This window comes from Heterocephalus glaber, unplaced genomic scaffold, assembly GCF_053883595.1.
Source record: "Heterocephalus glaber isolate CG9 unplaced genomic scaffold, H.glaber_assembly_v1.0 deba00001532, whole genome shotgun sequence".
Taxonomy (NCBI): domain Eukaryota; kingdom Metazoa; phylum Chordata; class Mammalia; order Rodentia; family Bathyergidae; genus Heterocephalus; species Heterocephalus glaber.
This window is the reverse complement of record NW_028258330.1, coordinates 33722414-33749318: the sequence shown is the minus strand read 5'-3', so window position 1 is coordinate 33749318 and position 26905 is coordinate 33722414. Positions and strand designations below refer to the sequence as shown.

Here is a 26905-nt window from a genome sequence, read left to right as displayed (position 1 = left end):
TGACCCATGTGCAGCTGAGCAGAATATGTATTCTGATTTTGTGGGGTGGAAGACTCTGTACACATCTGTTAAGTTCATTTGTTCAAGAGTTCGATTGAGTTCTAGTATTTCATTACTTATTGTTAGTCTAGTTGATCTATCTATTTGTGACAGTGGGGTGTTGAGGTCCCCCACTACAATTGTATTAGTCTATATATGACTTTTCATTTCCGTTAGTATTTGTTTTATATAGTTGGGTGCACTAGTGTTTGGTGCATAGATATTTTTGATTGTCATCTCTTCCTCTTGGATTCTTCCCTTTACAAGGATGTAGTGTCCTCCTTTGTCTCTCTTAATCAGTGTTGGTTTGAAATCTACTTTATCTGCCAAGAGGATAGCTACTCCTGCTTTTTTTCACATTCCTGTCACATGGAGTATTGTTTTCCACCCATTTAACCTTCAGTCTATGAGTTTCCTTTTGAATTAAGTGTGTTTCTTGTATGCAGCATATTGTTGGAGTTTGCTTCTTGACCCATTCTGCCAGTGTATTTCTTTGGATTGGTGAATTGAGACCATTAACATTGATGGTTATAACTGAAGCGTATTTACTTGTCATTGCCATGACTTTTTCTTTTTGTTGAGTTCTCCCCATTTACATTTAATTTCTTGTCATGCCAGATGGCTTCATTCTGCTTTGCTTCCTGGGGTTGTGATCCTCAATATCTGATCCTAGGATACTGTGTAAAATTCTTTGGAGTGCTGGTTTGGTATTCACAAAGTTCCTAAGGTGCTCTTTGTCATGAAAGTATCTTATTTCTCCATCCATTTTGAAAGCTAGTTTTGCAGGGTACATCAATCTGGGTTGGAGGCTGTTTTCTTTTAGGTCTTGGAATTTGTCATTCCAAGCTCTTCTTGCCTTGATGGTTTGTGTTGAGAAGTCTGCTGTGATTCTGATGGGCTTTCCTTTGTATGTGATTTGTTTCTTTTCTCTAAGTGCTTATAGAACTTTGTTCTTCTGTTGAGTTTCTGGAATCTTAACAGTTATATGCCTATGTGTAGATTTTTTTTGATCAAGGCTATTTGGAGTCCTATATGCCTCACTTATTTGTATGTCAAGCTATTTTCCCCTGCTTGGGAAGTTTTCTGCCATTATTTCTGTGAAGAGATTTTTTATGTCATCTCCACTCTCTCCTGTTTCTTCATTGAGCCCAATCAGTCTTATGTTATTCTTCTTTGCATCATCTAGCAGCTGCTGGATTGATTTCTCATGTTCCCTTATAACTTTGAAGCAATTTTTCTTTTCCTGGTCACTAATTGCAATCTTATCTTCTATATCTGAAATTCTGTCCTCACATTGGCTCATTCTGCTGTGTAGGCTTTCAATGGAGTTTTTCATGTCCTGGAAATCTATTTGCATCTGTTTTATGGATTCCATTTGTTTCTTATGTTGGGATTCCATCATGTTCCTGAGCTCCTCTCTAGATTTATTAATCATGTCTTGCACTAGGGTCACAATTTCTCCTGTTACCTTAGAAATTATTTCTGATTTCAGTTGTTCCAGATCCCCTTTTGTTGCCAGTTCAGTGGGTCCAGATGGTTATCAGAATGTTCCATCTCATTTCCCTTTGGGGTTGCAGTAGGTGATCTGAAAGTCTGGTTTTCAGACTTATTTACATGTTTTCTCATTCCGACTGGGGCAGGGCCTGGTAGTGCCTGCATGGATTACCTCCTCTGAGCTGGGTGAGGTGAGACAGGGGCCACCAGCAGTGGTAGGGATGTTGACCTAAAATCTCTTTCCTTTGGGCTGGGATCAGTGGGAGAGATGATGGCCGGCAAGCCCCTTCCTCTGGGCCAGGAGCAGCAGGACAGAAGATGGCCCAAAAGCCCTTTCCTCTCAGCTTGGAGCAGCAGGAGGGATGGTGACCAGGAAGCCCCTTCCTCTGGACCAGGAGCAGTTGGACAACAACTCAGATGCCCCTACCTTTGGCCTGGGAACAGCGGGACTCAGTACCTAGTTCTGGTGGTCTGGTGGCCTCTGTGTCTTTGTAGTGTGGATCCAGGTGTCTGCCTGTCTGCAGCAGGGTGATTCAGTGTCTTACACATGACTCAGAACCTCGGTAGGGCATGCACAGACTTTCCTGTGTGCCACAGGCTGATTCGGCTTGTTCTGTGCAACTCAGGACCTCATTTCCTTTATTCTATAATGCATCATTTTGTTTTTGCCATTGTATAACTATAGATATGTATTTAGAGAAGATTGGCACATTCTTTCATTTAAGATTCCCTAGATTTACCTTTATCCTAGACCATAGGAGGATTTACAAACAAAAGTCTTTGTTTAACACTGAATAGACCCATATTTGTTTCACTCTAAGTGAGTATGAACACTGTGGCTCTAAAGACTGGTACTTCCCAATCTACACTTTCATCTCTATTAGGAATCTCCTAGTACAACTGGAAATGAGGTAAAATAGCTCTCGTATGTGTTTGTAGTATGCACACATTTGTTTTGTATCTTCATTCAAGAGCTAAATCACTTTGTTTTCCAAACATTAGAGCAAAATTTTCATAAGTATGAAAACTGTATACATAACAAGAAGAGTGCAATATCATGAATGTGGCTTTAGCATTTTACACCATTCCAGGCTTGAGCATCCTCTGACAATTTAATCCATGAGTAAGCCTTCTATTTGTATAAAGATAGAGGCTTTATTTGAAAAGAAAGACACAGTAACTAAATATTTAAGTTCCAAACATCTTTGAGGTGCACATATGTTGTGATCATGAGTGGTAGTCTCCATATTTCCATCAAGCAGTAAGAACAGATAGAAGTGGATAGAGATTACAGGTAGTAGCAGGTCACTGGAAAATGTCTTACATGTTAAAGTCCTGTCTCTCATCCAAATTTACAGTCTGCTGTAATGCAAAATGAAATTTTTCCACCATTAGTGATACAATGGTCATTACTAGAATTATAGAACAGATATTACTGACTATAAATCTGAAGAGTAATATGATATATTTGATAGGGGCAATTTTCAGAAATAGAAGTGGACAAAAATATAAGAGCAATACTGATTATACATCAGTTGTTGGAGTTCAAACAAATGACCTCCATCTACATCATATCTGGTAATTTTTACTGCACAACATGAATAAAGGCATAAGGGTTTTGAAGAGATATTACTATCATAGTTATATATTAACAAATTATATCATATCCTCTTATCTATCAGAGCAGTGCATCAGTGAAAACATTTGAAATAGCTGTATTGCCTTTGCAGAGAGAAATAAAACTACATGTGAGTGTAAACTACTATATTTTTGGACAATATGAGCTTATTGTAAACTAATTAGAATAGCATCAGTTAATTTTAATGTAAGTTTTTAAGAAAACTCCTTATGGACACTAAATCTCATGGCAATCCTCCTGCCTCAACCCCCCAAGTGCTGGGTTTATAGGCATCTGACACCATGCTTGGTGCATAAGTCTATATTGATGTATATTGAGACTTTGAAAGTAAACATTCTCACACAATTATTTTTCCCATTTTAGACCCCCACTCCAGGCTTCCCATGAAGCTGTCCACGACCTGTACTATTTTTTAAACCTTTCTCTTATATTTCATCAAGAGAGATCAACCTTTTTCTTTTAGACCTATATCTCTTTCCATGCACTAAACTAAAATTGAAATGGATCAAAGATCTAAATATTAGAACAGGAACATTAAACTAGCTGGAAGAGAGGGTAGGTAGAACTCCTGAAGACACTGGTGTGCATGGTGACACCATGCACAAAGCCACAATCACATGGAAACTAATACAAAGAATAAAAATGGGATCTCATTTTATTAAATAGCTTCTGAGCTACAAGAGAAAAAAACAACAGTGTAAAGAGACAACCCACAATGTGGGAAAAATTTTTCACCAGCTGTTTCTCAGACAAAAGTCTACTATCTATAATATATAGAGAACTTACAAAAATCAGACCTCCTAAATTTAAAGATCCAATCCAAAACTGGACATATGAAAGGAAGAGACATTTCTCAGGCAAACAATTAGATACACCAAATAAACATATGAGAAAATGTTCAACATCATTCATCATTTGAGGGATACAGATGAACACAATGCTGAGATTCCACCAAACTCCCCAAAGAATGGATGCTATCATGAAATCAACTATACTGGCTGGGCTGTGGGGATAAAGGAACACTTCTTCACTGTTCGTGGGAGTGTAAACTGGTGCAACCACTGGAAATCTGTATGTAGATACCCCAACAAATTGAATAAAATGTTCTATTTGACACAGCTGTTCCTCTGCTGGGTATCTTCCCCCCAAAATTAAAAGAATCATACCACAGTGATATATGTGCACCCATGTTCATAGCAGCAAAATTTGAAATAGCTAAAATTTGGGAGCAACCCAATTGCCCATCAACCGGAGACTGGATAAAGAAATTGTAGTATTTTTAATGGAGTACTCCTCAGCAATAAAGAATGTTAAACTAGAGACATTTATAGCTAAATAGATGCACAGTGAGGCCACACTCAAGTGAAATAAATAGGACACACATGTACGAATACTGAATAGTTCCTCTGGTGTGAGAAACTAAAAGTGTAAATAGGATCAAAATGTATAACAGATAATGTGAAATAGGTAGAAAATGTCCAAAATGGAAGACAAACAGCAATGGGCAGGGAAAAGGAAAGAAGGGAAAGTAATAAATATGAGATAAGGAAAAAACAAAAACAACATCTGGGGCTGAAGATAGCGCAGGCGCATTGGGAAAAATAAGAACAATCCTGTAAAGGTACAAATGCCCAGTGATAAATGACATCATATTCATCATGATATGATGAATGCCATCATATCTAAAATGGACCAATAAACTTAATGGGGAAAAAAGAGCAATCAACTCATGGTTTCATTTCATTCCTGCTTAGGAATTTAGGAGAATTTAATGTTTCTCAGACAAAACTGTGGTTTAGAACTCTAAAGCTCTGCTGAAAACTTTGTGATGGTTTGCAATAAACCTCCCCAGAAAACAAAAAACAGAAACAAACAAAAATTACTCATGGATCAGACATGGAGAATGACAATTTAATTTTGAATCCTGTATCTATTCCTCATTATTTCTGTGACCTACTGCAGATTATTTCCATCTCTGCAATTCATCGTTGACACCTGGGTTGATTTCTAGTTGAGATAAGTACATAGAGAACTTATCACACAGACAATAAACTCTTCTCTTATTATTAATAGGAGTTTTTTTAAGTGTTGGGAAATACTCTAAGGTAGTGTTTCTCAACTCCAAGTTAAGAAAGGGTCATTAAGACTATCAAATGAATTTATTCCTATTAGATGGGTTTTAAATTGGGTAGAGCTCCTGAGTACTTAAAGATATTCCCAGATAAATACGTTGAAAATCTAGACAAAAATACCCTATCTGTGCAGTCTTAAAGATTTTTTTTGGTACTAGGAATGGAACTCAGGACCTTGCATTTGCCAAGCAGGCATGGTGCCACTGAGCTAAATCCCTGGGCCTATCTTGAAGATTTTTTGAAATACCTTTTTGCAAAAGCCGGATGAGGTAAGAATTTCTTTTCTCCAATTACAAATGAGGAAGCAGCACAGGTGTGTTACATTTTTTTTTAGTTTTCAATTTTCATTTTCTTCAATTGAATCATCATGTGACCTGAGTTGTAAACATGCTTTTTCCTACATCTCACTGTGGAAAGACTGTAATCCATGTGTCGGATAGGGATGATGTGACTGTTAACTAAGCATGAGAAAGTTAGGACTGAAACCTGGAATTTTGATCTTATCTCAGTGCTAAAATGTTCAACTATAAATGAGAAGTTTTATGAACAGAAAAATGATGAAGCAGCATTTCCAGTCTAATATAGTATAGAGAAGAAAAGACCAAAGAAAATGTATTCATTTTCACACCACATATTTTGTTGAGGACAGATGAGTTTGATACAAACTAACTTGTAAAAATATAAAAAATTTCAAAGATGTAATTATACTTTATTACTTTTTAATCAGGTAGATGCAATGTACACTAATGACTCATATGTGATGAGTGATGTCATATGACTATGTGATTGATAGTGAGATACATATTTAAAGTCCATGGAAGCCAAGGATGAGTTGTGTATATTGCATAACAAAGAAACAAAATTTGTATGAGGACCTACATTCACAAAAGAAGGAAGTCATAAATTCAAGGAATAATAAAATTCCTAGAAGATAACTGGAGCATAACAATGTCCTCTGATCATGAACCATCCACTTTAGTTTAGTCCTCAGATAGCACAGTTACAAATTTGCTGTCTTCAATTTCACATCCTGCTACATAACAGAATCATAAGGAAGTGGTGGAAATTGGGAAGGTGAGGTAGTATCTCTAAGACTCAGCATTTTTGTTAGAGGTGATTTTTTAGTGCAGACAAATATAATGAGGGAGGATTAAAATAGATCATAGACACCCCTCATGATGTTGAGGTAGTAATTGCATAATATAAGGTTAACATTAATTACAAGGTTAAACTCTATACGATTTACCTAAATTATCTTGGGATCTTAAGTTACCATTTTCCTATTTCTGTGAGGAGTAATTTCATTTATGTCCTCACATAAGTATGTACTGTATATTGGAAGAAAACCACCTAATGCTCTTTCCTTTCTATTACCAGGTGAACAATAACTTGCTTGGCACAGAGGAGACATCAAAAATAAAAAGGTCCATTAAAAAGTGAATCAGTTCTTCCTTGGTTCAAAATATTGGCCACGGTCTTTGTGGCTTCAACACACTTGGTGCTTTACTGTCTATACATTAATCAGTATTTGGACTATCCTGTACAACTAAAGATAGCATCAAAGGTGATATTTCAAATGTCTTTGACATTTAGATCTGAGACACACAGCCTTACATGTTTCTATTTTAACATTGGCATTATTATCAGCAGTAATAAAAGGTCATGTTAGTGGTGTGTGTTGTAAATGCTAGGAAATATTCTCAACAGTGTTTCTCACTGTTTAAGGAAGGATCACCAAGAACTTGGTTGGATGTCCTCTAAATTGTGTGGATATTTCTCCTCTTTAGGAGGACTTTTTTGTATAATATTCAGTATTGTTTTTATTAACACATATTAATTGTGGATATTAATAGGATTCAGAGTGATATTTAGCAACACGTATAGAATCTGCATTTTTCAAGTCCAGGAACCCTTATTCTACCCCAAACATCTTTCCCAGAGCTTCTACCCAGCTAAATTCAGGATAAGTTTGTTCACATATGAGGCAGAACATGCAATACTAAGCTTTCTGTGTCTGGATTTTACTTTGAAAGAGTCATGGGAATTTTATTTCTATTGATTATTGTGATAAAATATACATTAAAATACCATATTCACCATTTCCAAGTCATAGTTCAATGACATAAATGACATTTAACTTTGTTGTGTGTGGATCCATCAATGTCATCCATCATCCATAAACTTTTCACCCTCAGAGTTTGAATGTTTAAACAATTTTAAAATATTTTCATACTCACCTCCCCCAACACTAGTTACTTCAATTCTAGTAGGAAATAGTGCAGGGTTAGTCATCACACTATAAAAATAACATTAATGGTGAGGCATCATTTACACATCTAGATGTTTACTCTTCTTGTTTTTCCAAACTACATTGCAAATGATTCCCACAGGCCATGGAATTAAACTGTTCTGCTGTGGATGCTCTGCATGACATTTTTCATGTGCCTGTTCCACAGGCTGTGGATGAAGGGATTCAGCATTGGAGTCATGGCAGCGTACATCTCTGAAGCCACCATACCATTTTGGGGTGAAGATACAAGTGAAGCCATGTACCCTCTAAAGCCTGTGGCATAAAATAAACAAGCAACTGACAAGTGAGACTCACAGGTGGAGAAGGCTTTATACTTCCCATCTGATGATGGGATTTTTAAAATGGTAGAACTTATTTTAAAAGATGAAAGGGGCTGGGGATTTAGCTCAGTGGTTTCACCACCTGCTGTGCAAGAACAAGGACCTGAGTTTGATCCCTGGTACCCTCCCCCCCAAAAAGATGAAAAAAATATCCACAAGATAGGAAGGAAAACAACAAGGGCAACAACAAAGTTTCTGACTAGCTTACTGATAAGAGTATCAGAACAGGCAAGAATAAAATGTTGTGCTATATCACAGAAGAAAATCATTTCTACATCCTTGAAATACGTAAATTGTAAACCAGTAAAATTGTGCAGGAGTGAGTGGAAGAGACTAACTAATACAATCAGCATTAAGAGAAGACATAGGCATCCACTCATGAAGACTGAATAATGCAGGGGGTGACAGATGGCCTGTCACCTATGACAAACCTGTCATAGGCCATCACAGCCAGAAGCATGGCATCCAGACATTCAAAAAAAGAAAAAGACATCTGTGTCAGGTAGCCCCCATAGGAGATGACCCTGGAGTGAGTTAGGATGTCCAAAATCACCTTTGGGACCATGGTGGAGATGAAAGAGATGTCATTGAGAGACAGGTTGGAGAGGAAGATGTACATGGGAGTGTGGAGGTGGAAGTCAGAGATGATGGCCACAATGATGAGCAGAATCCCAAGCACTGTGACCAGGTACATGAACAGGAATAAAGCAAAGAAGAGGGGCTGCAAATCTGGATCATCTGAGAAGCCCAATGATGGAATTCTGAGACTCTTGTTAGATTATGTGCTTGTGTATTGCTTGGACAACTTTTGAAATAGAAACTGGTTAGAATAAAAAGGAAAGTAATTTGTACTCATTGTGTATTTTGAATTTTAATATTCCCAAGCACTCAAATGTGATTTCCATATCCCTTTAGTAATATTTCTCTATTGTGACTAATCAAATCTTCTTTGTAGCCTTCCATGATTGTTTCCTGTGTTGACACCCTCCATATATGTCTATCTGAGTGAGACTTGGATGTGAAGTATCAGAAGACAAAAACATTATTCAGAACAAGACAATGATCACAATAAATACAACCCACTCTATTAAGAAAAGTAGAGAATAGGAAATATCCCTCCCTTTAAAAAAAAAATCATGTTCCTTAAAGAAAATTAAAAAGCTGTCAAATATACTTCATTTTATTCTAAAAATGGAAGATTCCTTTCAGTAAAATCACTATGAATACTGTAAGAGAACTAGGACTACATTACTGAAACATTAAAGTCATTAGTTCATAATAGGAAAACATTGTTAGGAGATAATGTCTCAGGAGTTTTGCATCATTCTTGCATTTTCTGGGTATAGTCTTTTGTGAAGTGTGTATTCAAATTTTGTTTCCCTTTAAAAAATTACTTATACTTGTGTGTGCACTTCAAGTTTTGAAAATTACAGCTTCCTTATGGACACATAACTATATGATATTACTGACCACAAATGTGATATTAATGGTTGCTAGAGTGGTCAGTGGTTAAAGAAGAATAAATTGTTAAGAAATTGGTCTCCACATTTATACCTAAATGGATGGACCTTGAGACCATGTTCTTAAGTGAAATGAGTGGGACATGTGTAAATTATGATTTATTTCTCTGATGTGAGAAACTGAAAGTGTAAATGAGGAACAAAATATATAATAGTTATTGTGAAATAGGAAGAAAAAGTTCAAAGGGGCAGGGGAACTATGGAGAGGAGGAAGGGAAAAGGAAAGAAGGGAAAGAAAAAAAGTAGAAAATAAGGAAAATGGAAACAAAGCTTTTGTAAATAGGGAGAAGTGGAGAGCTGGAAGGAAGGGCAGGGGAATGGGAGAAATAGGAACCAAGATGTATCATGTACAGGTACCTATCCCCAAGGATGAATGTGATAATGATGTATACCTAAAATGTACTTAATGAAAAAACTTAATGAATTAAAAGAAAAGATATTGTTCTTCACCAAAAGATTCTTAGAAGTAATAAACAAATTCAGTAATATAACAGGTTACAATGTCAAACACAAAAATGATTTCATACATAAATAATGAACCCACTGAGAAAAAAATCAAGAAAACAAAACCACTCACAAGAGCATAAAAAATAAATCAGAAATCTAGGAATTAACCTAACTAAGGAAGGGAAATACCTGTAAAATAAAAACTACAGTACTCTGAAAAGACATTGAAGAGGGCATCATAAAATGGAAAGATATCCGCTGCTCATGGATAGGACAGAACCAACATTATCAAATTGGTTATATTATCAAAAATGATATGGGGGGACCGGGGATTTAGCTCAGTGGTTTCGCTGCCTGCTGCACAAGCACAAGGACCTGGGTTCGATCCCCGGTACCAAAAAAAAAATGATATGGGGATTTAATGCAATTCCAATAAAGATGCCAGCATTTTTCATAGAACTACTAAAAACAATCCTAAAATTTATATGGAGCCAGAAAAGACTCAGAGTAGCTAAAGCATTATTGAGTTTTAACAGCCTGTTGATGTTGTGCCTGTTTGTTCTGATATTCAATACAATGACTACTATGCTTTTGAGTAATTGAATACTGGGGATGTGATTAAAAGAAGTCTATGGCCCATATATTCATGATATCAACACAAGAAACACTGTTATAAATTTTCTGTACTACTGTGGGGCAGGATGGAGAGCCCCAAGGATGCTGAATCTCCACTGATTACAGCCAATTACTATGAACAAATGAAAAGTCTGTTCAATGTCTAGTGGAGATTTCTTTTATTTTGTACCAGGGATCAAACTCAGGGCCTTGGGCTTGCACAGCAGGCGGCAAAACCACTCAGCTAAATCCCTGGCCCAAGTGGAGATTTCTATATATCAACACCTCCTTTGTGCCCAGCAAGGTACGAATTGATACTAATAGAAATGAAAAAGAGCTCATTGTTTCTTGCCAATTACATGGCTACACTGTTTTGTAAGGACAAAAATGAACTTTCTCATGTGAGACATTATGTCACACCTGATTATAAGGTATTGTGGTTGAATGGTAACTTTATTATTAATATTTACATTTTATTTTTCCTTATTTTATAATATTCACCACCTTTAATTTCATGAGGCTCCTCTGTTCATGAGGCTCTTTGTTTAATCTTTCCTTCCTGAACTTGTCTCAAACAGAAATCCCTCACTTGCCAATGCTTCTTCCCAAAGATGGTAACAACCAGCTCTATACTTTACAAACAAACAAAGGCTTGAAAAGGAGGGAAAAATAAGTTTTCAGTTCTAGAGTCTTTTACACCATATCACTCATTTTTACCCACTCTCAGAGAGGAAAAGAAGATATAGAAAAGTCTCAATCCCACCTAATTCTCAGGCACATTCTTAAACTATCCAATTTCCTGAGTAAGAATGAATTAAAATCCTAGCCAAAGTCACCTGTTGTGATTAAGAGGAATGATGACAGGAATGTGTGATGGTGTGAACAGTTGTAATATTATCCTGGAATGGAGGGAAGGAAGAGAGACCAATGTTGAACAGTTATGTGCCTATTCTTTCTGTGAAACTTGACTGTGGTCTACAGGTCTCATGTAGGGGTGCAGCTGAGCCACCAAATGCTCTGTTCAGCTCTGCTCTACCAGGAACCACCAAAGAGATGAGCACAGTGAGCAAGGTGGTCTTCCTTGACTGACAGGTATAGGAAGTGTTATTTGAATTGTCAAGGCTCCAACATGACAGAATAGTCATAGCAAAATGCCTGAAACAGCAATCAGACTGTCTAATTGAAACTTGGTTTAGCCTTTCTCATCTAAAAATGTAAAGCAAGTTATTTAAAAAGCTACTAATTTAGGTAAAGTAATAATAATGTGGGAAATGTGTAACAAGAGAAAATCCAGATAAATCCAATAAAATGAGGTACACATTACGTGCAGCTCAGTGATGGGCTACTAGAAAACTGTCTCTAATGATTCAGATGTAGCTAATGTAGTCTTCATCATCTTTGCAACCATTGCATACTTGATCCATTTGGAGGCTTACAGAACAGTTTTGAGGGGCCCATTTTCTCCGGAAATATGTGTGCTGCTTATTGGAAGTGGATCTAATGGGGGAAGGCAAGGAAAACTTTGGAAGAGATGTCCATGACCCTCACACTAAGATAGGTGCATGGTCAACATAGATTCATAGAACATAGGTTCACAGGCCACATGATAGAAATTGTTCACCTTATTGGCCTCCATCATGGCTACCAAAATGCCTGTTATTCCTGAAGACAAGGAAATGGTGCTTCTGCTAGACCCTTCTGCATCCACTATCTCCTCAGCACTTACTGCATACTGCTGTGTCTCTGCCTGGTTCTGACTGAGGGATGAGAGTCAACTCCACATCCCACAATTCTCTAGTTAAGGCTGGATCTCTGTCCTCAGCTTTGATATCAATATAGAGTTACATAGGAGCTGCCTGATGCAGACAACCATGGAGACAACCTGCACAGGCAGGGAGCTCGCCAAACTGGAATGATCAGCATGAAGGACTGGAGGAACAGGCTCGTGGTTGACTATTAATCACACGACCTTGGTGCTTCCAGACACAGGATGCATAATTAGTCAAGTTGTCCTACAGCCTCCAAATCTCTAGGGACTTCTTAATGTAAGTGGAAGAAGAAAAAGGAAAGAAAATAAATTTCCTCTGAATGGTGTTTGCTCATTCTTAACAGCAGAAAGCTGATGAGCAATTTGGACTTCTTTTTTGTCTATTTTATTAACATATATCAATTGTACCTGTCAGAGTGATCCACGGTGATGTTTTCCTGCATGCATATGATGTGCGTTTGGCATAGCCAAACATTGTTCTTCCACTCTCACTCCCTCCCTGACACCCTTACTAGTGCTTCTCCCTCTTTCTTCAGGTGCACTTTGTGTAGCTGCTGCATAGGACAAAGAAAGAACAGTGCTAGTATTTTTGTATCTGGTCCATTTTTTGAAAGCTCTAACTGCATTTTATTTCCATTATGTATTTCTATTGTGGTAAAATATAGATAAAATTAACATTTGCAGAAATTTTATACTCATGATTGTGTAACACTTATTAGTTCACATTGTTATGAATGTACAAATGCCAGTTATCCATATAAGTTTTTCATCCTCTTGAACTGGATGTGTGTATCCATTTAAAAATTTTCCAATTCCTCCACCCTCCAAACTTGACTGACTTCATTGCACTAAGAAACATGATGAAAAGTTAAAGTCCTCATGCTACAAACATACTGTGACCAACAGTGCCTGATTTACATGAGTACTTGTTTGGCTTTGCTCAATTTTCAAACTCATATTCCAAATGCATAGCAAATATCACACAATTACAGTGCTGTGGTGTAGAACTTCTTCAGGCCATTTTTAATATCCTTGTTCCTCAAGCTTTTGGTGAAGGAATTCACATTGTACATCACGGAAGCCACTACACCATGTTGGAGAGAATATGGTACAACTGAAGCAATGTACAATGCAGGCCTGTGCCACAAAATTAGCAAACAATTGACTGGTGAGACCCACAGGTGGAGCAGGCTTCCTGGCATATGCTATATTCCTCCAATTGGAAGAAATGATTTTATAGTAAGAGTAAAAGATCCCCAAGATAGGAAGACATCCCAAGAAGACAATAACAAAATATATGATGATGTATTTGATAATAGTTTCAGAACAGGCTACATTAAGCAGTTCAGAAGAGTTACAGAACAAAATCGGCAATTTTCACCCCGTGAAATATCAATTGTGAGACACTCAAGTTGTGCAACAAAAGACTGAAAACAGACACCAAAGCTAAACTACAAAACTGAGGATTCATCATGACCTGGTAATAGAAGAAGAAAGAGACAGCTACAAGGTAATCAGAGCCCATCATAGGCAGACGTGCCACTCATACATATAAAAATGATGCAAATTATCATCCTTGGAACATGAAGGGCCATCTATACACTAAAAACACTAATAAGGAATTACTTAAACATGGCTAAGGAGAAGCAAATGCAAACACATACAACAAGGCTATAAGAGCTTTGGAAAAAGAATAAATGAAGAAACATACCTTGTAGCAAGTAAAACTTCTTCTTGGACAATGCATACACTTTTTATTTTTTTATGTTTTTCTCTTGCCTGATTGCTCTGGATAAAGTTTTGAATACTATATTAAACATGAGTGAGGGTAGTGGACACCACTGTCATTTTTGTGCTTATAAAGAAATAGCATTTAGTTTTGCCCCATTAATTATTATGTTGGCTTGATTTGTGCTAAGTGGCATTTATCAGTTTGAGGTAAGGACATTTTATATGTTTCCATTAAGATTATTTTATCTTGAAAGGCTTTTGAGTTCTGTCAAATTCTTTTCCTGTATCTATTGAGATTATTATGTGGTTTTCACCCTTCTATGTAACACCTATCTTAGACAAGAGTGTTACACCATTTTGAGGTAGCTATTCTGAACTTTACCACATTTTACCATGGAAAGTGCTACTACATCATAAAATTTTTCTAAATCATTGAATAAAAGAGAAAAAAATAAAACTTTACCTCCAGGGAGTGTCCACTATATGACATGAGAATGCAATGTTATTGTTACAATTATCAAAGACTTTGGTTATGAATTAGGTTAAAAAATTGGCTGACTTTCCCAGGTAGCATGGACCTTGGCACTTTTAGGGTAAACTAAAAGAAGCAAAACTCAACTTAATAATAATGAGATGTTGACAATAATCTTCATTCCTCACTACCACCATAGCATAACTAAAAACATGAGACCACCAGTGACTCTTCAGCTGGACATCAAAACACAACCATATATTTAAAACCAGTTTTATTTCTTAAGCTTATTTTGAATTATTTCATTTATAGACAATTGACAACATGACTTTTTCCCATGTTATGATGTATCACTCAGAGTTTTGTCAAGAATATATATATGTATATATATATGTGTATATATATGTATATATATATATACATATAGAGGTTTTTTTAGCAAAAAAAATTGAATATAGACAATGGGTTGAATAGTCACTGCAAAATAAAACCAAAAGTGAGCTATGTTAACACAGAGATTCTTACTAAAGTTACAATCTAAACACAGAGGTCTTGGAGGACATGAAAGAAATACTGGAATATGATGAATTTCCAAGGTAGTGAAATATGGTGAGCGAGTGTTTAGACACAACACCAAGTGGAAAATAGAGTAGGAATATCAGAAATCCCCACTTAACAGTAAAATGTAAATATTTGAAGGGCAGTATGGAGCAGGAAGATACATTTAACACCAGCTATAGTAATGCTAAGATGCATGCTGTTGAAGGACAATGGATTCCAAGATGACATTTGAAGGAAAAATGTCACCTACTGACTGCTATAGTAAACTCATTTCTCTTTGTCCAGTGGAGCTTGATCCTTTTAAGCACCACATCAGAGGCTTTTCTGAAGTCTCTGAGTCTTTATAAACATCTCATATTCATTCACATGTTTAAATCATAAACTTTGGTGAAGGGACCCAAGTATTAGTGTTTTTAACCTCCTTAGGTGATTTTAATGAAAGACAACCCTGAGAATCCCAGATATGGACTCAGGATATAACATGCTTAAATGCATATTTTAGATACAATTTTGAAAGAAAATATACATTAGTTGTGACAAAGAATGTAAATTTTAAACACATTTATAAAAGGAGTTTAGCATTTCACTTGGCGGCCAGTGTCATTGCACAGAAACTACAGAGACTGCCTGGGTTTACTGTCGAAGTCATGAAGTTTATGATAAAAAGAATTCCAGAACACTCAGTAAAATTAAACACAAAGAAAAGGAAAGAATATTCCATTATGGTTCATAGAGCGCATTGAGAATCAAGAAACTGCAAGAATAATTTGAACAAAGAGGGAGGAGTTCTAGAACTGGATGATTGGTCTTCTGATGCAAAGCATACAAATAAAGGAAATAATGAAATTACTTTGTTTTATTCCATATCCTCAACTGGGCACTTTTAATGTCCTTGTTTCTCAGGTTGTGGATGAAGTGATTCACCATAGGGATGAAAAACTATACATCAGAGAGGCCACTGCACGATTTCTAGGAGAATTTGATGCAGCAGATGCAAGGTAATCTCCAATCGCTGTTCCATAAAATAAGCAAACAACTGAGAGGTGAGACCCACAGGTGGGGAAGGCTTTATATTTACCCTCTGATGATGGGATTCTCAGAATGGAGAAAATAATTTTGTAGTAAGAGAAAAAAATTCCTGAGAGGTGAAGAAAACCAGAAATGGCACCAAAAAAATACACAACTATATTTTTGGTAGTGGTATCAGAACAGACAGGATTAAGAAGTTGCAAAGGGTGACAGAAAAGATTAGTAATCTATGTATCCTTAAAGTAGGTAAAGTGTAAAATCATCAAATTTTGCAGCTGAGATATCAAAAGACTAAATAAAAAAGACACAAAAATGAAGAATCCCCAGAGATGATGTTTCATGATGCTATGGTGTCACAGTGGGTGACAGATGTCCACAAACTTGTCATAAGCTATCACTGTCAGAAGCATATCATCCAAACGTATGAAAATGAGAAACAGAGACATCTGCATGAGGCAGCCCGCATAAGAGATGACTCTGCTCTGAGACTGGATGTCCACAATCATCTGTTGGATTATGGTGCAGATGAAGCAGATGTCAGAGTAGGACAGGTTGAAAAGGAAGAAGTACATGGGGTTGTGGAGGTGTGACAGGAGTTGATTTTTAATGGAGCTTTCAGGTAATGGGAATTTCTCTTGGTCACTTCCTCCAGCCAGCATAGTGGTCATAGTAGATTGTGAGATCTCAGCCTAGGCAGCTGGCTCAGGCAAGTGACTCTCTGGATTAATACTGCAATATCTCAATCTGTACAGACAATGATTACTTAGAGTATAATGTCATTGTAAAAAAATTTCAAAATTATTTTAAATTGCATCAAATGATAGTGGGGTCTCATTTATGAATATATTTATGTGTAAGTATTTTAAAATATGAAGATTGCTTAGCACTGAACCAAACCTAAACTTTACAAAACATCTGGATATTATGTGCTTGGTGATCCTTTCCAATACCAGATTTGAGAACCAAAGTCTTTGACTATTTCCAGACATTTGGAAAATAAACCATTAGTATTATCTAAAAATATGGCCAGTAATGGTTGTATTTTAAAAATATATGTTTAGTAATATGTGCTTCAGAACTAATTTTTTAGAGAAATTTTACACACCAACTATGTAATTTGAGATGTTGGTGTATCTGCATGATTTCATTCTCCTGAATTCATGCTCCCAAAAAGAAACTGCAGACACAGTGTCAGAGGGTGTGTTTTAATGTCAATATATACATATCCTTACTGATTTATGAATCCATAGCATTGTTTATAGAATTCTTACCTACAAAGGACCTATAGCTCATCTATGTAGTCTACAATACAACAACATCTAGTTCCATAAACTATATTGAAAGGACACATGCTTTAAGTCTCTCTGTGAATTACATACATCAATTCCAATTATGTTAACTCACTCACAGCATTGCCAGAGGCAGGAACATCACTTAGTGAGTTTGTTATTGTTATTACAATCTATTCAAATCCTGCTGCTTCTTTTAATATAACACAAATGAAAATTTCTAGAAAATATGTTGGTAGGGATAGTTATATAAATTACAATACTTGGGACCCATTTTATTTTACTTTTAATCATCTATATTTTGTTGCAAAAAGTTTCTAATCAAATACAATTTAATACTGTTAATGCATGCTGTCAACAGTATCACTGATGTATAGCTAGTAATGATCTTTGTATGATTATTGACCCCAGGCCCTTCATGTGTCTAGCCTTTCCTAGTTCTAACCTACAGATTTTCTCATCAATCTTTCTTGATACATAAATTGTATTTCTGTTATTTTAGCTGTGTAGAAAACAGGGACACATTTTTTGGTCAGGTCACACTGTGATTTAATTGGAAATCACACATTAAACAGATATTATATGAAATAATATAAATAGACCTTAAAACTCAGCTGTAATAAAAAACTTACATTAAGTTTTATAAAGACGATTGTGAATAATGTAATCCTCTTCATCTGTAAAATGGGGATTAGCATTACCTACCTTATATGGCTGCTGTAAGAAAATCTTTTAAAAATCATTTAATTTGCATCACTGTTTCTTCTAGTTTAGTAATATATTTATCTGGGGATATTTAGAAATGTACAGATACTCTAGACTTTGGTGAGTAAATTCAATCAAAATATTTATATTTGAAGATTTCATGTTACTTTCTTAAGCCAGATTTGAAAAACATTCTCTTAGAATATCGTTGGCATTTAGAAAAGACACAATTTATATTATCTTTATAGATATGAACTTGTAAAGGTTTAATGATATTTATATCAGCATTAATATTCTTTAGAGATATGAACAATTACCTAAGAAAGTTGGGTACTTGGTGTCGTTCCATATTTTCACAATCCTGCTTTCTTATCTTCAAAGGAATCTGTTGTCATTAATTTTGGGGGTAGATTTTCCTGTCAGTGTGTCCAGGTCAATGTTGATTTATGAAGCCACAAGCAGCTTTTTAATTAAACTTACTCTAAAATTACCTGAAATGAATGTAAATAAGAAAGAAAACATCTTTGTCCCCAAAATAGATTAGGTTAAAACCACAAGTGATTTTAAGTCTCTTTGAACTAATGCACAGCATTATCTGACAGAAAGATCTCATTTAACATGTAAGTTTATTATTATGACAATCTTTTCTAAATTTTTGTAGCTTTTTCCCTGTCACTGAAGTAAAAAGGTGTATATAAGGAAGAAAAGTTCCAAAAGAGTAGGCGAAGTGGTAGGGGAAGGGGAAAGAAAAAAGGAAAGGAAAAATTAGGAGAAAAGAATAAAATGTAAACAAAGTCTATGTAAATAGGGAAGGGTGAAGGGGGTGAAGGGTGCACAGGTATTGGGGAACAAATAAGAACCAAGATGCATCATGTACAGGTACAAGCACACAATGATAAATGTAAACGTATTGCCTGCCTAAAATGTACCAATAAAATAATTTAAGCAAAAAAGAAATAAAGCTGTATATAAGATATTGGTGAAGGATATGTTTCTGATTTCCCAAATATAATGCTGGTAAAATTTCACAATTTTTTTCCAATAAAAATCAGTCACTTACACTTCTTTATTCTTCAGAAATTTATTCAAAATATCCATGCAGTCTGTCCAGTGATGAGCTCTTCATTCTGACACAAAAAGTAATTTCATCCTCATATGGGGAATAACATTTTTACTCTGCTCCAGTGGCACAGAGGAGCTTGTGCCAAGGGAAGGTGCTGAGGAAATGAACACTAAGTCAAGCGTCATTGACCTGCAACAATAGGCAGATGATGTTTGAAACGCTCCTCTTCCCTATGCTCGCACTGTTTGAGAAAAATAAGAATAGCATTTATCTCCACATGGAGGGCAACTCAAGGATGTTTGGAAATTATTTACTCATTTTGAGAATTTGTTTTTAAAATAAATAATTGCAACTTAAGCAGATAGGTAGTGTATTAATAAATAGTGAAATCTGTATACAAATGATAATGGTGCCTGGAATGATATAGAGTTTGATACCACACCTCAGCCTGAGTCATACAGTCACCTGCTCCCTATACTTTGTGGCATTTTTAACTGAAAAATATCTGCTGTGTTTTTGAATATCAATATAGATGCAATTAAATACATTGTTGGGGTCATGTCCCCGTGACATGGATACAAAGAAGCTACTGTATCTTGTCCTAAATCTAAGGTAATTTGTGAAAGGAATGAACATGCAGACAAGAACACACCAAGCATGCTCATATCAGGCTGATTAAGGACAATTATTGGGACTTAGGGAAAGGTACTTTCTGTAATTACTGGGGTTTTTATTTTTGATTTATCTTCTGTGCCAAACAATGTGTAGGCTCTGGGAAATCAGAGATATATGAAAGTGCCATCATTCTTCTCTAAACACATGCATATATTTACACAAACAGAAAAATAAATGCCTTGCAACAGAAATAGAAGAAGAATAATTTCAGGTCAAATGACATAATCTGTATAAAGGTTGTTTTTATCATTAAGGGCAATGATGGATAAGTTTTATTTTGCTCTAATTTTATACACATCAACCCCAAAGAGAGCACATTTATCTGTATAATCTTCAGGGCATTTCTTTAACTAGAAATCAACACTGATGACAATCCTCTCTCAAAGATATCACAGTCCTCCCATATACTCAAGTAAAAATAAATGGAACTCAAAGGATTAAAAAATAAATTGAAAGGTGCACAAAACTTTTCAATCTTTCTAAACCCACAGAAAGATGTAAACAGAGATAAAAAAGTTCTTAACTCAGGTGCATCTGAGATACATTTTGCACTTTCATTTCCTAAATGGAAATGAAACCAGAACATGACATCCCCCCTCCCCACTTCAGACTGTGTGAAACAATTGCAATCATGTGAAGGGTGTAAGGAGCTGCAAGAACATCCTGCAGTGGTGGCAGGAGAGAAATCTCTGCTGAATGTTCAAGGGAGTGCTCTCTGAGATTTTTCCCATCTTCGATTTCTATCTATGGTGGATGCAGTTGGGAACATTCACTGCTCTGCTCTGTGAGCTTACAAGAAGCCCCAAAAGTTAAAAAAAATGAGTAAGGGTTTTGTTTCTGAACTGAAAGAGGAGTTAAATATCTTCCTGTGTTAAGAGGACAACCTGCCAGGATTATTTCTCTATGATGTCCTTTGTCACTAACTAGATAGCTCAGTTCACCTGACTCAACTCTCTACCTATCAGCCTACTATAATATCTATTAAACTGCTAGACTGTGCCATTTTTACAAGCAATAATAGCATATATACTTATACCTTTGATAAAACAAACAACATGAAATAAAAGAAGCTACACAGAAAATGTACCTTCATGACTAAGATATAAGAAGCTCTCATAAGCTCATGATGTTATGATCACTATCTTTCTCTACTACATTCTTATATCACACCCATAATCCTGTTGACATTCTTAGGAATCACTGAAAAAGACACATTTTTTCCTGCCATGGGTGAGACATCCTTGGGAAGGGGAAATAGGATGTGTAGAAAAGAAATTTCAAAAAATACTGCTTTCCCCTCTAAACCCCAAAACACAAAATTTCCATTTCTTATAACTGATATTTTCATATTTGTACCATCCCACTGGCCACCTAAACATTCATGTTTGTCCTCACAGTGAGTAAACAATACTGGAAAGGATCCTTCCATATCAATCAGGTCCATGTGCACTTACTGGGTAATGCTATTTCTCTGCTGGGTCATAGTCAAGGAGAGGAACCCAAAGATGCTGCTATGTCTGCTGCCCAATGAATCCTCAGTCTCTGTCCTCAGGACTTAAATTAATACAAAGTTACATAGGAGTTTCCTCATGCACACAACCATGGGGCTGGGGCATGAGTATGGAGGTCACTGGACTGGAGCCATTAAGGTAAAGAGGTGGAAGCACAAGGTGATTATTGGCTATTGTATGACCTTGGTGACTCAAGGCACAGAGCTTATAGTTAGCCAGATTGGTATGTGCCATCCCAATCTCTAAGGGTTTTCTACCATTAGTGTAAGGAGAAAAAGGAAAACAAATGTCCACAAGAGATTTTGGGATTGTGATCCCCTCTGCCATGCCTTTGTTGCCCAGTACTGCTTTTGCTATTCTAGGTCTCTTCTAGTTCTAAATGAATTTTAGAAGCATTTTCTCTAGTTCTGTGAAGTGTGCTATTGGTATTTTGATTGGGATGGCATTAAAGTTATATAACAATTTTGAGAGTATGGTCATTTTTACTATGTTTGTTCTTCCTACCCAAGGACAAGGAATATTTCTCCATTTCCTGGTATCCTGGTCTATCTCTTTTTTAAAAGTACTGTAATTTTTAATGTAAAGATCTTTAACTTCCTTTGTTAGATTGATTCCTAAGTATTTCATTTTTTATGCTGTTGTGAAAAGTGTGGTTTACTAAATGTCTCTCAGTATGTTTGTTGTTTGTGTACAAGAAGGCTATTGATTATTGAGTGTTGGCTTTGGATCTAGTTACACTACTAAATTTGATTATTAAATCTAGAAGTCTTTTGGTGGGTTTTTGGGGCCTTCTGTGTAGTGTATCAGGTTGTCTGCAAGTAATGATAATTTAACTTCTTCCTTTCCTATCTAAATTCCTGTTATTTTTCTCTTATCTAAATGTTCTGAATAATTCTTCCAGAACTATACTGAATAGGAGTGAAGATAGTGGGCATCATTTACTTGTTCCTGATTATAGAGTGAAAGCTTTTAGTTTTTGACCTCTTAGTATGATAATGGCTGTTGCTTTATTATATGTGACTTTCATCGTATGGAGATAAAGACATCTATTCCAATTTTACATAGGATACTTATCATGAGGGAATCATTAACAGAATGAAGACACAACCCACAGAGTCAGAAGAAATTTTTGTCAGCCATTTCTCAGACAAAGGACTACTATCTTGAATAAATAAAGAACTGAAAAGAATCAGACCCCCAAATTTAAAGACCCAATCCAAAAATTAACATCTGCGATAAATACACACTTCTCAGCTGAAGAAGTACAAATGGAAAATAAATAGAAAAGAAAGTGTTCATTGTCACATCATTCAAGAAATGCAAATAACAAACAAACAAACAAAATCCATGATTCCACTTCACTCCAGAAAGAATGACTATTATTTAGAAATTAAACAATAACAATTGCTGGAGGAGCTGTGGGGAAAATGGAATTCTTCACTGTTCATGGGAGTGTAATATGGTGCAACCACTATGGAACTCAGTGTGGAGATTCCTCAAAAAACTAAGACTCTGAGTTCCATTTGATCAAGCTATTCCCCTGCTTGCTATCATCCTGAAAAAATTAAAAACATCATACCACAGTGATATATGCACACCCCTGTTCACAGGAGTACAGTTTGTAATAGCTATATCTTGGAAACAGCCCAAAAGCCAATTAACCAATGAATGATTAAAGAAGACTTTTTTTTTTTGGTACCAGGGATCGAACTTAGGACCTTGCGCTTGCAAGGCAGGCAGCAGAACCACTGAGCTAAATCCCCGGCCCAAAAGAAGACTTGTTTTTAAAACTAAAATAGAGTACTACTCAGCCATAAAGGAGGATAAATTTGTGACATTTATAGGTAAAGATATGCATGTAGAGACCACAATATTAAGATAATAAATCAGACACACATTTATTAATATCACATTGCTTCTCTGGTGTGAATAACTGAAATTATAAATAAGAACAAAATGTATAAGATATTGTGAAATAGGAAGAAAATGTTCAAATAGGAATGGGAACAAGGGAGAGGGAGAAGGAAAGAAAGGAAACAAAATGAAAAAATCAAGAAAAGAAAGATAAAATGGAAACAATGTTTTTGTAAATGAGAAGTGGAAGCGGAGTTGAAGGAAGAGGAGAGGGATGGGAAAAAATAAGAATCAAGATATATAATGCACAGGTACAAATTCCTGTGATGAATGTGATCATTATGTATATCTCAATTGTACTAATAAACTTAACTAATGATAAAGAAATCAATAGTAGCTACAAAAGTATAATAAAATTTAAAAATTAGAAAACTGATCAATTAGACATTGCTTAAAATACCTTCATTAGTAAAGAAAATTGCCTAATATTGTGATACATCAGGTACATGAAAATTAAAACCTATATGAGATAGAATTTCACACCTATTAGAAGGGCTGTTACCAAAGAAGGAAGACAATTGTTGATGAGGATATGGAGAAAAGAAATCTTTGCATGCTTTGTGCATGAATATGTTAGTACAACCAATATAGATAAGAATATAGAACAAGATGGCCATGTATTATTATACAACCTCCATGCCTTAATGAATGTAGGTGATAAATATCCAAATTGGACTATGTTAACCCAATTTTAAGGACTTCTGAAATGTAGTGGAAGTTGATGAAAAATGAGAAAATCAGTGTCCACAAAAGCAATGTGGCTGTGCCTCTACTCAGGGGAAACCTTAAGTGTTCTTTTCAATTTCTTAATTTTTTTTTCTTTTAAAAAATATCCTGAACCTGGCATAGTTGTGAACACCTGTAATTTAAGCATTCAAGAGTGAATAGGCAAATCAACCAAAAAATGTTAACCATCTTTCATGTCCCCAACTGAAACTTTTCGGCAGCGTGTATAAAATCTAAATTTCTCCAGCCCCTAATTAGCCATGATTCTCACATGAATCACAAAAAGAATTTGAAGACATCAGTCTTCTGTGATCATATGAGAAATAAAATTGTTCACAGGTGAGTTAGGCTAGTCATTTTCATTAAATTTCCAAGAACAATATCCCAAATGGATGCCAAACAACCTGAGATTAGACTCTCCAACAATGGATCCTTTTCAGGGTGCTACTAATATCCCTATTTCTCAGGCTGTAGATGAGTGGATTCAGCATAGGGATGACTACAGTGTACATCAATGAGACCACCTCGCCCTTCATGGGAGAATACGACACAGATGAAGCAAGTTATACTCCAATACCACTTCAATAAAATAACCAAAAAACTGACAAGTGAGAACTGCAGGTTGAGAAGGTTTTGTACATTCCACCTGATGATGGTGTTTTTAGAATGGAGGAAACAATTTTACAGTAAGAGAAAAGGATCCCTAACATGCTAAAAAAGCCTAACACGGTACTGACCAAATAAGTGACAAAGGTTTTCATCAAGGTATCAGAACATGAAAGGTTAAAGAGTTGAGTAGGATACCAGAAGAAATTATCAGGTTCCACACACTTGAAGCAAGTAAATTGCAAGGCAGTTACATTTTGCAGCTGGGAGTCCAAAAGGCTCATAAAGATACACACCAAAAGTAGTAAGACATGGAGGTGAGGATTCACAATGACTGCAGAGTGCAGAGGGTGGCAGATGGCCAGAAACTGGTCATAGACCATCACAGTCAGAAACAGGTAATCCATACATCCAAACATGAAAACAAAAGACATCTGTGTCAGGCAGCCCACTTAGGAAATAATCCTACTATGAGATAGGATCCCCACAATCATCTGTGGGACAGTGGTAGAGGTGAAACAGATGTCAGCCAAGGACAGGTTGGAGAGGAAGAAGTACATGGACTGTGGAGGTGGAAGTCAGACCTGATGGCAGGTCAACCTGATGAGCAGGTTCCCAAGTACTATGACCAGGTACATTGACAGGAACAATCCAAAGAGGATGGATCGCAGGTCTGGATCCACTGAATAATCAGTGAGATTAAATTTGAAATTTTACATTAGATTATGTTTCCATAGTGCTTGAACACCTTTTCAAAATATTCACTGCAAAAACAAATGAATAAATAGCACAAAAGACTCTATGTCTGCTACAAATTCAAATATGTACAAGCAAAAGATACCTACATGACATCTATAAAGCTTAAAACATAGTGATCCATGTGATAAACCTCATTCTCAAGAACTCTTTCATTATTGGATTGTTTGCCCTCCACTACTCTCTGGGCACTCTCACCTTATAAACACTGTAGTGGCAAGGTAAGAACATTAAAATGAGAAATGTATGACGCCAGGAAAATATAATAAACTCTTTAAAAGTATAAAAATATGTGTTTATTTTTTAAACTATTCTTTTTATGTCTATGGAAAAATAAATCAAGGTTTCATCACAAAATAATTAAAGAATAACCTTAGTTAATACAGGGTGTACCATAGTCTTATAAAAGAAGGGCACAGGTATTCCTCAGAGTACAGTTCATAGACAAAAAGGACTCTCCCTTACAAAAGAAAACAAATAGATAATACCCCCAAATTTCTTTTCAATAAACTGAGAGAAACCACTAGTATAGATGAAACTTATTAGCATATGTACTGAAATATTTTTGAAACAATGGAATAGAGAATTTGGAGAATTATTTGAACTTCTCTCTACTTCCTTTTACTTCTCTGTTTTTTATTTTGCTCTTTATATAAGTATGTGTTTTTCTTGCTGCTATGTACCAAATATATTTATATTTTTCTATCTGTATATTGAAATCTCTAATAGTTTATTAATAATTATAGATTTTATAATTATGCATCAGTGAAGAGAAAATCACATTTGAATAATGATTTTGAGTCAACATTTGTATTTTATTTTTGCTTACTTCATGAGAAAAAGAGGAATCAAGGTACACCATGTAGACGTATAAATTCCCTATGATGAATGTGATCATTATGTATATTTAACTTGTACCAATAAAATTGAAAATTAATACTGTTTAAAAAAAATAAAAAGCAGTAAATTCACAATGTAAAATATCCAGTTGAAATTTGGGCAATTGAAATGAATAGACACTACTTGAAGGAAAATTAATAAATATTTAAATTTAACTCATTTTTTCTGAAAATTAGATAATTTCTCTTTACCTAGGATGTCTATTATAACTGTAATATCTAGGAATTCACGATCTGAATATTCAATTAAAGTTAATAGTTCATAATCGGGCCAGGGATTTAGCTCAGTGGTTCTGGTGCCTGCCTTGCAAGCACAAGGTCCCGAGTTCGATCCCCAGTACCAAGAAAAAAACCAAAAAAAACAGTTCATAATCAAAATTCATGTTATTGAGGCAGTTATATTCCAGGAAGTTTTCAACATTCTCTGGCTTGCTTATTTACATTTTTCAAGAATGTAAGTGCTCACTCAGGCTTTGTTATGTACAACTTATTTAATATCTAACTCCTTACTTTTCTATAGTGAATGAAAATTTCTATAAAGCCAGTCCTAATATATGCACATAATATTATGTCAAAATAACTATCTATGTGACAGTGCATAACGTACCTGTCAAAGATTGAAATAATAAATTATAGGAAGCACATCTGACATTTTAAATTTTGTACAACCTTATTTTACTCCA

The 26905-nt window shown here is 35.6% G+C and overlaps 1 pseudogene; it reads right to left on the bottom strand.

Moving 5' to 3' along the window:
* Positions 1-7703: 7703 nt before the first annotated feature.
* On the bottom strand, positions 7704-16746 carry LOC110346914 (olfactory receptor 7E178-like; annotated as a pseudogene).
* Positions 16747-26905: the final 10159 nt, after the last annotated feature.